This window comes from Chinchilla lanigera, unplaced genomic scaffold (genome assembly GCF_000276665.1).
Source record: "Chinchilla lanigera isolate Chin_1 unplaced genomic scaffold, ChiLan1.0 scaffold00098, whole genome shotgun sequence".
Classification (NCBI taxonomy): Eukaryota; Metazoa; Chordata; class Mammalia; order Rodentia; family Chinchillidae; genus Chinchilla; species Chinchilla lanigera.
Window position 1 is genome coordinate 5,565,030 of NW_004955499.1, and position 16,219 is coordinate 5,581,248.

The following is a 16,219-nucleotide window of genomic DNA, read 5'->3' on the forward strand; positions in this document are numbered from 1 at the left end:
AATTTGCTAAGTCCCCCCTATTATTATGTTATCCTTCTTTTATTCTTTAAAATAAAAAAAAAAAAAAAAGAGTAGGCGCAGAGTTCATGAACAAAAGACAAACAGCACGGGAAATGCTTCAAAGAATCAACAACTGGGATCTCATCTTCCGGAAAAATATTTGCACATCTAGTGCACTTATTTTTAAGATGTTATGGAAAACCTATTTCCTTTGCATTTTCAGTTTTATGCTCACCTTGGTAATTCCTACAAAAAACAGCTCCCTGATTTTTATGTTTGAATAACAGTGAGTGTGAAGGTCATTTAATGGTGAATTAGTACACAAAAAATCAAGTCTTAAAATATTGAAAATCATAGTGTCTCCATTGATTGATGTTTTTGTTCATTTTGCTCAGCAATGTTTTGCATTTTCAGTGCGCAAGTCTTGGTCAACTTTTGTTAACATTACACCTATTTTTTTTTTATTGATAATGATGTATAAATGGCTTTGTTTCTACATATTCATTTCTGTTTGCTTGCTACTGACATATATAAGGAAGGTTTTTGTATGCTGGTATTAAATCCTAAATATCTTACTAAAATGAGTGTTGTGGTGCTAGTTTGATAGATCCTTTAGGATTCTTCATGAAAAAATGCTATCTTCAAATATAGGCTACTTGGCATTTTCCTTTCTATTTGTATACATTCCATTTGTTTTTCTTGCCTCTGTTCCTCCAACATGATGTCGATCAGAAGTGATTCGAGTTGATAGCTTTATTTTATTTCCAGGCTTTGCAAAAAAATGGCAATATTTTGTGATTAAATTATATTTTTATGGATATTCAATTTTAGTTGAATGTTTTCATAGATATTCTTTAACAGATTGAGAATTCCTGTTTCCTGGGTAGTTTTATAATGAATCATTTTTATGTGTACCGTCTCAGGGGTTTTAGTGTACATACCTGGGGACTTGGTTTAAAACAAGTATGTGTTAGAAAATTGTTGTTAGCCCCAAGTGTCAAACACTATTATGAAAAAATAATAAAAAGATAAATTTTATAGTGGGAATTTTTTTTTTTACCTGTCCTTTTCTTGAGACAGGAGCAAGGCATATAGCTAATTTTAATCTCATAAGACCAAAAATTATTCTTTGTTCTGTGTTGAAATATTGTCTCTCCTATTTCTGTGAGGTTTTACACTCAGCATTCAATAAATTTCTAATAACAGCAAATAAAAATTTAAAATATATTTTCTATTGTTAGAGAGATGGAGGAAAACATCTGATTCATAGATTCTGTGCTTTACAGTCCATGATTCAAGGAAATGAAGAAAATGTCCTTTCTCACATGCGTAAAAGCCTGCAGAGTAGGTTAGTGATGAAGAAGAAATGTAATTCCTCCAGCATGCTTATGTCTCTCAAAATGTGTTCGTTTACAGGGCAATGAGGTGACTGACCATAGAGCTTCCTTTTTGTGCTTCTAATTATCAGAAATAGCAGTTAGTTTCTACCTCCCTTGACCAACATGCAAGTTAAAGCATTCTAACCAATGTAAAATGATTTCAAGAAAAATGTGAAAAATTACAAAGCAAAACACAGTGTAAGATACATCTATGTGCTGTTCCATAGTGCCAGACATGCAGTGGATTATTCTTGCCACTTTCTGAAGCAGTTTTGGAAGTCTTCTCTCCTCACTGTCTTTAGAAGTTATGGTGAAAAATACAGTAAGTCTTGCGGCCAAGTGTTTTGCAAAGAATGGCGGGCTCACAAATATTTTCTTACCCAACGTAACTGTTTGTGTCTGGAGGTGTCCCCACAAAGCCTCATGCAGCCATGGGGCAAATTTTCAGAGTTTATAACTGATTCATGAGTGGGAGTGTTACACCCACCCTGAGGCAGGTAGTTTGCAAACCAATGTAAGGGAGAGAAAGAGGCTGATTGCAATGGCTCCTCCCTTTACTGTTGTTTTGCTGTTTTCTGCTGCCATGAACGTTTGCCCTGTACCATGTGCCACTCTGCCTTGGAGCCAGCCAAACCTCCACAATCTGTAAGCTAAATAAACATTTCCTTCCTTAATTTGGGGTGTCAAATATTTTGTCTTAGTGATGAGAGAAAAATAACCAAGATACCCGCCTTGTTTATTGGATCTGGTACTACGAAAGTTTTGCTTTTTTCTCAAACTCAAAATGACTGTGCAAGGTAAACTTTTTAAAATTGATTATGGACATTGAGCTGTAACAGAACAACTCAGCTAGAGACATGCATGAAAGAAGGCTCCAGAGCTTCTGCAGGAAGTGGCCAGAATAATAGACAAGAGCGTTTGAAGCCAGTCCAGTATTTTAAGGTGAATTCATGGAAATGAGTCCTTTACTGTAAAAATGAAGATAGCAATATGTAATATAACAACCACTATTATTTTCTATCATTTTGTTCTGAAACTCTGTATAATTTTTATTGTTTTTACTTTGTTTTGTTTTTATATATGTTGATGGCATTTTGGTATTGTCCATGTTTTTTACTATTCTCTTTAAAACAAAAAAATAAAGTCTGAAAATTTAACCATTTGCTGTAGTTTTTTTGTGGTTGTTACTATTTCTTTAACCAAAAGACAGGCAAAAGTTGATGTAATGTTGATGCCTCATCTGAAGTTTTCCTCACCATGGAATGAGACCCAGATAGGTCACAGTAAAATTTCACATAGTTCTGGTGTTTTAATTTGTTTCTTTCTTTTCTTTCCTTCTTTTTTACTGGTTGATGTTTTCTTTAATTTTTAAGATTAAAAAAAAAAACTAACAAAGCAACAGCAATGAAGACAAAATCAAAACAACACAAAAACAATAAAATAGTACATGACCTCACGTTATCGTCAACGGAGTTGCCAGTCCACCAGACGTGAGAATATAAGATTGATCAACCGAAGACCACAGCAATAAATAAAAACCACTTGAAATGATGTGGAGCTTCACCATACAAGATGGTAGGAGTTCAACAGGGGTTCTTATACTGCATAATGTTTTCAGATCAGTCATTCTGATTACCAGATTCAAGCATGCAAAATTGGTCAAGAAAAAAGAAAATTTTAAACATTGACTGTTCCTTTCCATAAACCACAGACACCAGAAATACACCTATCCTGGATATCCTTGTGTATACATACAAATTTTGTTTGTCATTTTAAAAAGAAAAGAAAAAAATCCAAAATAACAAAAACAAATACATGAACAAAACAACAAAGTTGTATACTCTTCCATGGCAAAATGAATGTGTATAAAGGTTAGCAGCAGGGTGTGTTTTTAGCACAAACTTGACTCTGTGATTTATGCTACTCAAAAAAGGTAATAAGAGCAAATTGAATTTTCTCATAATTTGAGTTATAATTTTATTTAGTAGTTTCTATCTCTTTCCATCTCAATACCTGCATAAGCATCATTTTCAAGCAACTAGCCATCCTCAAGGGAATCCACTGAGCTGTTTTCACCCAGTCCCCCATTTATGTGACAAGCAGCCTTGTAGGTAATTAGTGAAATGGACTCAAAAGAGAAAGGCATCAGATGGTGACTTAGCCTCCCCACTAATGGGTATCGGTGGATAGATGATACATAGGATTTTAATACAGTTTCAGATATGGGAATGAACAAGCTTGCAACATTAACAGATATACCTGACTGGTTAACAGGAAGTATGTGGTCATATTAGGTAGTTATTCAAAGTGATGTCCACTTAGTAATACAACTTCAGCTGAAAAAGCTATTCATATAGCACCTGTCTTGATTATTTTTTGGTTGTTGAGATAAAATACCCAAACGCTCCAAATTAAGGAAGGACAGGTTTGTTTAGCTTGTGGAGATTTCAGTCCATACATGGCTGGCTCCGAGGCAGAGTGGCACATGGCAGAGGGCAAACATTCATGGCAGTGAAGACAGCAAAAGTAACAAGAGCACAAGGGAAGAGTTGGCAGAGAGAGCAAGCCTCTTTCCCTCCCTCATATTGTAAGCAGGCTACTCACACCCAGGGGGTGTGTAGCACTCACATAATCTCCATGCCTTCCTCTTGCCCAGGCTCAGGATGAATACAAAGTAAGCACCCTGGCTCCCTGCCGAGTCACATAGTTAACGTCCTAAACTTCTCAAATTTACACAATGAACAGCATCCCAGAAGGGTAAGGGCATGTCCTTTTCACCCCAACATGCAGAACTGTGGATCACTTAACCAGGCCTCCAGAATCCCCAGGTTGACACGGTGTATCAACTACAACATACACAAAATTGTCAGACATTTTAGCATAACTTTACCAGCCTCCCAAAAGACAACCTCATTTCTCAACATGAAACCACACTTCAAGCTTTCTTTCATCATTCTGTGTCTGAATATTTCTACAGATAAAATAGGGCTGCATTCAGGCAAAGTAATCCAGATCCAGGTATGATTTGCCAGACAGGATTCTACAGTGTCTCCATGTGATTTCTTAGAATGAACACGTAATCAGCACTGAAGGGCTCACAGCAATTGAAACCCTACAGCTACCAGCAAATCTTCTCTTCTTTCACGTGACCAGTTATGTATTGTTTTTGGTTAATGCTATCCATTCCTCCAAACTGTCATGTTCTTTGCCCTATTATCTCCATTGCTGGAGCACATTTTGACACTTCAAGATGTTTGCTTATGTAGTTCTGCTGTAGCTGGTTCAGATTTGACCTTCTGAGACCAGTCATCCCTGTCTCCACACTTCCAAGATATACGAGCCACTCTGAATTTGTGTTCCCACAGGGCTTAATTTACTGTTTCTGTAACTGCCGTAATTGGACATTCATTGTCTGCTTCAACCACTTTGAGTCTCCCGTGGTTGTGAAACATTTAAAGCATGTGCATGTGACATAAGAAATTTTGAACTGGACCCTCAGTGTGATAGCTGGGGTTAGAGGACAATCTCAAATTCATGCACTGTCTCTTGCATTTCCATTTCTGTTCCTACTGTCATGTCACCTGTCTCTTGTAGAAACTTCCCATTTGTGGCACCAGACCAAGAAAATTGAGATATCAAGTAAAAAAGTAGTCATTTTTAAACTTTGAGGTATATGTAAGTCAAGAAATGTTCATTAAAACATTGATTTGTAGGCATCAGTGTCAACAGTTTCTTATCCAACAAGAGTTTGGTAGCATCAAGGAATCTCATTAAAAAATAAAAGTAAATATGATATAAGTTACTAATGTATACTTACAGAATCACAAATATAAAGAACAGCCTAATTTAAATTGTTCTAACATTAGAGGAATATCTATATGAATAATATTCTATATTGAATTTGCTATTGTAGAGCTCTAAGCGGATGTTTGCAGAAGCACAGCAAACACAATATAATAAACTTGCTTTTCATATCACTAAGCTGTGATTTGATTGCGCTTTCATATTTTGATAACAATTTTGCCCTTTGGCCGAGAGAGCATCTAACAGTAGGTATTAAATTCAGGACATTAGCCAGGCACTGTGGTGCACGCCTGTAATCCCAGCATTCGGGCGGATGAGCAGGAGGATCACTGCGAGTTTGAGATCAGCCTGGGCTACAAAGTGAGCTCAGGACCAGCCTGAACTGCATGACGAGACCCTGTCTCAAAAAGACAAAATAAATTAATTAATTAATTGAGGACCTTGGTTAGCACCCCCACCGTCTATCTGTCAGAAGAGAGCACTGAAGTCCCTCAAGCTGCATGGATCACACACTTATTTCTTCTCTCTTCTTTCAGTGTAAGTAAAAAATTAAAAGTATAAGGAGGACAGTAAAATATATATTTGAATATATGTCAGAAATTCTAAAGACAGAAGTCATGTGGAGTGGAGGTGGTAACTTGTTCCTTCTTCTTAGGTGTTTGCAGTATATGGTAGGAATAATCCAACCCTGGGTATTTATGAGTCAGTTGAACAAAGTAGATGATACTGATGACTGAGACGGTGAAAACAGGAAAGCACATTTCTAAAATCCATACTGAATTATGGAGTCACATTCTCTGTCTTTCTGTCTACGATAGCATGCTAATTTAGATCCTGGGAGAGGCATGCAGAGGTTTCTTTCCTGGAAGTTATAAATGGGACTGCATCCAAATTAAACCCATCTTCAGTTAAAATGAAACTAGCACTGGATCCACTAAAAAAACAAAACATAGACTGAGAATGTATTTTTACAAAATGCACAATGACTAAAAAATTATACCTGAAATATATAAAGACCTTCTTAAGTCCATATAAAAACAAATAATGAAATTTAAAAGTGGCCAGAGAATATGGACCATTTTATGTGAAAGTATGGGCATGAATTGTACCCATGAAATTGTCAATTAAAATAATAATGCAGCATCACATAAAACCTCTGAAGCTAAGCAGAAAATAAATGAAGGAGGGAGGGAAAGAGGAAAATTTCTAGGGTAAATATGAGAATATTCTTGGGTCTTAGCTCTTCATGCTTATTGCTTTGCCTCTCCTCACATAAACCACTGCAGAATAAAATAATATGTTTATTAGGAATATTTTTGATGGTTCATATCAATAGGCGTGTTTATCAGATACCCTGAGATTTGAATCTACCTCTGAATGATGTTTCCACACGTATAAATACAGCCCTGGAGATGACTATCTTCAAACCTGGCAGTGCTATTTCCATAAAAGTTAACATTATCTATGCAGAGATAGAATAAATTTCATGATATTGCAGGAGGCGTTTCTTTGGTCATAGAACTGTATAATACTGAATACATCTCACCAAGCAAAATGTTTAAAATGAGGTAGGAATTGTGACTTCCAAATCTTGCTAAAATTTATTTTTGTACACTGTGTGTGTGTGTGTGTGTGTGTGTGTGTAAATTGTTTTATCTTCTGTGGGCTATGATTGCTTGGAAGGACAGGCGTGGGATGAGCTGAGCTGAATTATGTTGATCAACAAGATATGTGGAGAGGTATTTGTTTGGCTTTAATTGTTTCTCATGTCCCAGCTAATGTTCTATACACAAATATTACATGCCACGGCCCACAGCACTGACCTAGAAGCCATATGAAGAATTTTAAAATTTTGGCATGATTATTCCTTTAAAAAATAAGAGAAAGTACAAGCAGCTGAAATGAAAGAAAGAAGGAAAGGAAAGAATAAAAGAGGGAGGGAGTAAAGGAAAACATGAAGGAGAGAAAGAAGAGAGAGAAGAAACAGGTATGGAAGGAAGGAAGGAAAGAAAGACAGAAGGGAGGAAGGGAGGGAGGAAGGAAGGAATACGGTTTTAATGAACAATTTGGAAAATATCCATGATTCTTAACAAAAATGTACTTGAAGTAATGAGAACATCAACAACAAAAGCAAAGATTATGTCCTTAATTAATTAAGGAATTAATTAATACTAATTTCAGTATCCAACTGTATGGTGATTCCTCTTTTATGAAGATTGTTCTCAATTATTATCGACCCTGGGAAGTGAAGCAAAAAAATATTGTTTTAAGAAAAACTGCTCAATCTATCTTAGCGGTAATGGTAGATTAAGGAAATTCATTCTTCCCCAACACCACGTACTTGCTTCATGCTTTGTTTGGCTGACTGTGGGCATTCTGCTGTGATGGAGAGCTACGCTTTGCAATGAAGTGATTATTTTGGAGGACCTCATCATGGGCTGTCCACATTGTGGCTATTACTTATGTTTATTTCTAAGTCTGACTTGGGAAGGGATCTGTGAAGTTTGACCAGTCTTGAGCATAACCAACCACCATCATAGTGGCAGTAGTTTGCAGGTAGCTATTGAGCATTAATCACAGTGGAGCATTCCCTGGACTTGCAGAGGGTAGTGGCAGTGCTTGAAGAGAGGGAACTGTGAAGAAGTCAGGGGCCACAAAATCACTGGGATTAACCAACACTGAGAAACAAGTCTATGAACAGTTCCTGCGGAATACAAAGAATTGCCAGGAATAAAGCTACATTATCTCTCCAGAAAGAGACTAGGACAAAAAGACACTGTCACTCTTGTCTCTATAGCTGATTGCCTAGCTCGGTAATCTGCTGACCGAGGCTCGGTTTTCTGCTTAGATGAAGAATGCTATTAACTAGGGATCTCCATGGAACTGACCATCCTGATGCAGAAACACATGCCTGTAACATCAGGTACTCAGGAGGCTGAGGCAGCAGGAAAGAACGGTTAAGGTCATCTGAAGAGCTGAAGAACTTACAAAGATTCTGTCTCAAGGTAAAATATTTTTTAAAAAGAGCTGGGGATATAGTTCACTCCTAGTACACTTGCCTTACATATACAGGGACTTGAGTTCAGTCCCCAGAACCAACCCTAAAATAGTTTGTACCTAAAAACTCTGTCTGCCATTATCTGTCTATCTACCTATCTATCCATCCATTTATCTAGTGATCTTATCAATCAATCAGTTCATCCACCAACCAATTCATCCATCTCTCAGTGTGTCCATCCATATAGTCATGTATCTCATCTGTCTTCTGTCCCCTCTCTCTCTCAATCTATCTATCTATTTATCTATCTATCCATTCATCCATCTATTCATGTATCTCAACTATCTATCTATTGATTGATCAATTGATCTACCTATCCCATCTATCCATTCATTTAGTCATCTTATCAATCAATCAATCCATTCATCCACCCATTCATCCATCTTCTCAATCTATCTATCCATGCACATAGCCATGTTTCTCATCTGTCTTCTGTTTCTTTCTTTCTTTCTTTCTTTCTTTCTTTCTTTCTTTCTTTCTTTCTTTCTTTCTTTCTTTCTATCATCTAACCATTCATCTAGTGATCTTATCAATCAATTCATCCTTCAACCAGTTCATCCATCTTTTCAGTATATCTATCCATCCTTAATGTCATGTATCTCATTTGTCCCCTGCCTTCTCTCTCTCTCAATCTATGTAGCTATCTATTTATCTATCTCTCTATCTATCCATCCATCTCTTCATATATCTCACCTATCTATCCATCTATCCATTCAATTAGTCATCTTATCAATCCATCCATCCACCCATTCATCCATCCTATCAGTCTATCTGTCCATTGACCTAGTAAAGTATCTCATCTGTATGTCTCTATCTATTTCTGTCTATGTATGTTTCTATGTATCTATGTATCTATCTACCATGAGTCCATCCATTCATCTACTCATCCATTCATCTATTTATCCATCTTATCAATCTATCATCTGTCTATTTATCTATCTACCTCTCCATCCATCCATCCATCCATCCATCCATCCATCCATCCATCCGTCCATCCATCTTTTCATCCAATTTATCAATTGATCTATCCATCCGTCTTATCAGACTATCTATCTATCTATGTTTCTATCTATTTATCATCATTTATCCATCCATACCTATCATCTGTCTGTTTATCCAGAGAAAGAAATATTTATTTTAGGGATTAGGTTTATGGAAATATAAAGGCTGAGCTGCTTAAATTCCACAGGCTATGTAAGATGATAGGCTGAAAACTCTGGTAGAATTGCTGTTGCAAACTTGGGTTTCCTGAGTTCAAAGTTTGTAAAACAGCTCACAGGCTGTGAAGGCAGACAAAAATTGATGTTGTCATCTTGGGTCTGTATTCTGCAGGGCAGGCTGAGTGGTTAAAGATTCAAGCAGTGTTTCCATGCCTCTGTCTTCTTCTGGAGTTCCGTCTTGTGCAAGGAATCTCACATTTTGCCCAATGATTTTGGGTTTTCAAGCAACAGGATGATGTCCACTCCTACTGTAGATATTCTTTTGCTCTGCAAGTCAACGAATGGTAGAGCTAATTACATCACCAAGTTCCTTCCTAGCCACATCTAGATTAATGTTGAACAAGACAACTGCACCACAGCCCACTAAGTGGACACTTGAAATTTACCCACCACGGGAATCCATTTCGTTGTAAATGCAAGCACCACCTACAGACAGATGCTGAAGTAGTCAAACCACCCTTCTTATACCGAGTACAGCACAACCTGTTGTCTGGTGGCTGCTTGGTTGGATATCTGCTCTCCCGTCTCTTTTACAGGCTTGATTTTGAGCAGAGTAGAACTTAGCATGATTGCTACACACCTTTGTTCACTGGAAGTGTGATCAAAAGCCACTCAATAAATACTGGGAGAAACTTATGAAATGGGAGTCTGCTTCTGGTATTTTGAATGTATTCCTTTAAAGTGCATTCACTGACATGAGTAACAGGTTGGCTTTTACTTAGAGACAAGCATGAGAAATTCCAACAGGTTCCTGGGAAATTTTAAATCTCTATCAAATCAATGGACTATCAGAATGTGAGCAAATACAAGAAGACATGTTATCAGAGGAGAGCAATACAGAATTGTCTTCCAGATGCTGAGCTCCAAAACTTCTGGACAGCTGGATCTTGTTTCAGAATTGACAGGCAGTTGGGGTTCCTAGGTCTCCAGCAGAGCAGAGAAATCACCTCCATTCAGGAGCTCCACAGTTCCTCAGTGAAGATCTACCTGCTCTTCTTGGCTCTATGTTTATTCTTCTTTTCAAAAGGCTCATTTTGTAATAGTTGCTGACTTTAACCTGATATCATCTAAATAAATTTGACAGGAAAAGTACTTGAAGGGGGAATCATCAAGTGGTATTCTGTTTTGCTATTTCTCCACATGAACCTTTATCCTTTTGACTTCTCTGATCAAAGAAAGGCAGGCACTGCTGTATTCAGTCATCAAGCAATTTTAAAAACCTTTAGGGTATGCAGAACCTAGGATATTCACTGAGGATGTAGCACAAAGAAATTCAAGGGGGCCTCTATGTTGGTAATGAGGCAGTATGAGTTCGAGGTCTACCAGTCATATTCTACACTCTGTGTATAGGTTGAGTATGCAGCAAATACCTTTTAATAATGTTAAGTGGATCCTAAACCCCATTAAGTGTAGTGCTAGGGATTGAGCCCAGCACCAAGCTAGATCCCCAGCAGTGTTTGTTTTTTATTTCAAAACAGGTTAGTGCTATGAGTAACAGGCATTGAGAGAAATTGTCAGATAGAAAGAGGAAAATTATGACATCCTCTCTCTGGCTGGCTTGCTAATAGCAGCACCTCAGCAAGGGGGCTTGACTTACAGCATCAGTTAATTCCAGTGTCTGAGTTGTAAAGTTATACACTGAGAGCTCTTTGTTGGGCCATTTTGGTGTCCAGGCCCAAGATTCTTGCAGCATCCCATATATTCAGGTCCCTGGGGCACTCCACTGATGTCTTTCTGAACCTGAGTCCTGCAAATTGAGTGCTGGGTTGATGACAATGATGTTTGTGTTTTGTGGTGTGGCTTTTTCATGTTAAGACACAACCGTGTGAAATCTGTCATAGTACTGAGGTTAATTTTGTATTGATGCCAGCACAACAAGTGGGACATCTTTCGTTTGTAGCTCCTCAAGACATGTAAAAGTGCTTGATGAATCCTTGTACACCATGTTAAATAATGTTAGGTTACCATGCTGTGTTGAAAATGCTAGTGTTCTCCAGTACATTGTTCACTCAAGGGTCAGATAGAAAACACATGCTTCACAGCCCTGCTCTGGGCCAAGTATTTCTATGCTCAGTTAAAGCACCTCAAAAAGGTAGACCTTAACACTGGTTTTAGTTGAAGCCTTGCTGGTTAACAGCCCTGGTTTACAGGTGTCCCTTTGGCATCTTCCAACTACGCATAGATAGACCCTACAGCATGGTGCTCAGAAGGAGGACTGATAACATGAGCTACAGGCGTGCCACCTTGACACCTGACATTTCTGTCTGGCTGGGAATCTTTTTCAGAAAAACACAGCTACAGCTTGAACTGTCCAGTGACTATGTTTGATGAAAATACTGGTGTTTCCATATTCAAACAAGTGCACAAGACATCCTGTATGGGACTTGGAAGATATTTTTTCTTAAAAGAAAGAACAAGAAAAGAGCAAGTCCTTTGTTACTCAGTAACTTTTCTTAAATCAAAAAAAAAATTACTGTGGCAAAAATGTATACAACATGAAACTTGCCATCTTAATTGCTTTTAGATGTGCACTGTTATGCAATTTTCATAACTTTTCATCTTGCAAAAATAAAATTCTATATTCGCAAAACAACTTCCTTTTACTCTCTCAGACCATTCTGTTTTCTGTTTCTACAAATCTGAATACTTTCGGCACCTCATGCAAAAAGGAATCATGCAGAGTTTGCCTGTTTGTTTCTGATTGCTGTCACTCAGCATGATGTCCTTGAGATTCATCCATGAACCCGGTAGCCTGTGTTCTAATTCCCTTCCTTTAAGATGAACAATATTCCAGTGTTTGTACATGCTACATTCTTTTGTTTATCTATCCTCCTGTCAGTGGATATACTTGAGTTGCTTCTACTTCTCAGCTTTGGCAAACGATGCTTCTATGCGCATGGAGTGCAGCTATCTCTTCAGGAATCTGCTTTCAATTATTTCACACAATAGGCTTGCTGGATAAGATGAAAATTCTCCTCACTGTTATTGGACCCTCCACAATGTTTTTCATAATGCAAGGACCATTTTACATTCTTGCCAACTGTGCAGAAGGGTTCTGGTTTTCCATAGGTGTTGTTTCCTGTTTTGTTTTGATGATGGCAATCCCAAAAGGTATGAGGGTATGTCTCATTTTAACTTGCGTTTACCCAATGATCAGTAATGTTGAACATTTATTCTTATGCTTTGTTGGCATTTGGAAGTCATTTTTGAAAAAATGTCTGCTTAGAGACTTTGTGCATTGTTGAACAAGTTATTCTTGTTGGGAGTAATTGGTAGTAAAAGTTCTTTAAATTCTCTGAATATCACCTCTTATGGGGTATATTGTTGGAGATCACTACGAAGCAGCCCTGAGATGGATTTAAATTAATCAATTGGTTTTCCATGTTTACTTGTCTCTCCAAAGCCTAGACCACTTGTCTAGAGATGGGCGGTGGACTAATAGTAAGTGAACCTCTGTGGAACACTGATCCCTACTGAAGCTTGTAAAGGTTGGTGAAGCTGCAAAGCCTCAAAGAGTAAGACAAGGTCACAGGCAAGGACACCTGGATCCAACCTCAAGTAGGTAACGACTATAGCCTCAAGCATCTCGTTCCTGAGAGGATTAACTTAATACCTTACTTGGACAAGTCCTTGAGTGGTTCTGCCCTTCTTGAGTACTCCCCTCCCTTCTCCTGACAACTGAATAAATACTGGCCACCCAGAGAAGGTCTTGGTCTTAGCCCCGAAAGATTCTCAAAATCTGTGAGAGGGTTTTAATCCTCCTGAAGCCCTAAAATCATTCCCTTTGCATCTTTTATTTAGCCTTCAGTGTACACTCGTTCAGGGGAATGCAGACGTGATCAGCCCACAGTAACTAAGGGATATTATTAACCTGATATTGCATGAGTTGCAATTATTTTCTCCCACTTCACAGACTGTCTTTCAGTTCTCTGGTTTTATACTTTGATGGACAGATGTTTTTACTCTTAGTGTTGTCTAGTTTATCTATTTTTATGTATGTTGACTGTGGAAAACACTTTTGAGGACATTAGAAAATATTTCAGTATGCAGTCGTTAGGCCAGGTTGGGCAACGGCATAAAGATACTCCACTGATTTCCTTGCAAGACAGGACATATTCCTTCCCCCTAGTGGGCTAGTGTGGGAAACTTTGATGGCCCAAAGTGCAGAAACTAGGTCACAAATCACTCAGTACCTCCAGTTCTCTTATTCTCTTATATCAGCCATATGCTACCTTTCTGTGAGCTGGTTCCACTCGGGAAATTTCCATTGTCACATTCAATTCAACCCATGTTGGAAACACAACTTCCAGTGTCCATGACCTCCCCTTTCATTCTCTGGTCCATGGGTTCCATTTAGAACTCAAAATATGATCATCAGGTAATGACTGGCAAACTGCAACACCTGTACAGTGAGGTAGAAATGACCAGTAACAAGGAGCAGACTATCGGTGCACCCAACCACTCAGATAGAGCTCAAAAGTACTATAGGTTGAGAACCAGTCTCAAATGGTTAATAATGTATCACTCCACTTATACGGCATTCTCAGAAAGACAACTAGGGATAGATAATGCAGCAGGAGTTCAGGGAGAAGAGAGTGTGAATGCAAAGGAATAAGAAGGGACATTTGGGGGGTGAAGGAATTTCTCAATCCTGGCTTCAGGGTTGGCTACATGAATCTACATACGTATCAAAATTCACAGAAATGTACATCCCAAAATGTCAGGTTTATAGTATGACAACCGAATATATAAAATAAACATTACTTTCATTTCTGGGAGGAAAATATCTCAGACGACGCCACTCATTTCAAATAAAGGGTACTCACACCTAAAAAAAAAAGAAAAAAGAAATCAAAGCAATTTAACCATGAGTGAAATTCTTACAGTGAGCAAGAAAACAAAATCGGCCACCCCCTCACACTCGGTCAGAGCAGCAGAGATGATTAAAGTAATGATTTTTTAAACCTAGTATCACTCTATCATTGTATATAACTGTGCCAGAGGATCCATTTGGAAAGGACCAGGAAGAAACATGCACTAAAGCCAGGAACTGTAATTTAGGAAATCTAAATGAGAATGCTCAAGTGTCGTTTGAGCAAGTGGGTTTGGGTGCACAGTGGGAATACAAACGGCTGTTTCTTTGCCACCGGACCTCAAGCTTATGTTTGTTTCTATTGTGTCTGGCATGGCTTTCATAAAGCTCTGTGTCTCTGTAACCTCTGATCGGGTCCTCGGGGCTGGTTTTTGAAAGGGTGCTGGCTGATGTGTTCATTCTCCTCTTTTCAAGGCAAAAGGAATAATGAGCTGCTGTTGACAAAACCTTACAGACCCCTTAACCCTCTGACAGTTGTCTGCGGCATCTCCCTCTGTGGGAGGTCTCTGAACTACGCGTTGTCATAGGAAGAGTTTACGGACCTGACAGAACTGCCACTAATAATGAGGCCAAAGTTTTCTTCACATGGAGAATGCCGGTGTGTGCTTAGTCAGCACACGACCAGGCATTGTGTGTGGTCAGCTCACGGATAAGGAGGACACAAAACTCATGCGACATAGGGTGAGAGTCTTGTAATCAGAGGTCCTGCATTTGGAATTACTCTTTCTCTCTAAATTCTATTTAAAGAAAAATAAAAAATTCTCAATCAGCATGGTGGCACATATCTATAATCCTAACTAACTGGGAGGCTGAGGCAAGAGGATCATAATTTTATGGCTATTCTGGGAAATTTCATGAAAGACCCACCTTTAAAATTTTCCCTTCCACCAGTGGCTATTTTGTCTGTTCTCTCAGACATGGTCAGGGATATGGAAGAGCTGATTTCTAGAAGTTCACCACTCATTTGAGAAATTGTGTTGCGTAATGTCCAACCATGGTACCTATTAAGTTTTAATCACTTGAATGTGATTAAATTTCTGGGAAATTTTCAAAAAAAATTAAAAGGAAAAAAGAAAAACCTGAAAGAAAAAAGAAGAAAGGAAGAAAGAAAGGAAGGGAGGGAGGGAGGGAAGGGGGAGAAAGGAAAGGCAGGAGGGAGGAAAATGGAGACAGAGATAGAACAAAAAGTAGAAGGAAAGAAGGAAAGAAAGGCCTTGGGTTATAGATCAGGGGTAAGACACCCCAGGTTTAATCCCTAGTACCACAAGAAAAATCTCCATGCAATACTGAATAAACTTATTTCTATACCATGTATTCCTAAATAATATCCCAACCTTTGCTAATATCTTCTTCATGATATAAAAAGGAAATAGCTGCAATCTTTCAAAGCACATGACCATGAAATTGATGTGGAAAAAGAAAACAAAAGAAATGGATGTGGGAGTCTTGCTACTTTTTCCTTTCCTTTGAAGATTTTGAGAAACTTCAGTATCCTGTTCCTCATGGTCCAGGTTAGACTGTTAGGTCTAGGGAGAGGAGTTAGAAATAAGTATAAGGTTAATCTTGTCACAGTGGTTATAAAATGTTCCCTGTGGGTGATTACAAGACGTTTGACTGGAAAGGTGTCCATTGATATCTCCAGAGTTAAAATCCCATACAGCATGTTTGGGTAGCAGGGATTTGCCACAGTTTTTACCAGTAGATTATAAGCAGCATGTTATTGCATAGTTTTATAAACAAAATGACTACTCAAACCAGAGCAGTCAACATTTAATAAGCATCTGTTTATTGACAGGACATTCTTCAGTCACTGTCCATAGGCTTGGAATTCATGAAAGACCCGCCTTTAAAATTTTCCCTTCCACCAGTGGCTATTTTGTTTATT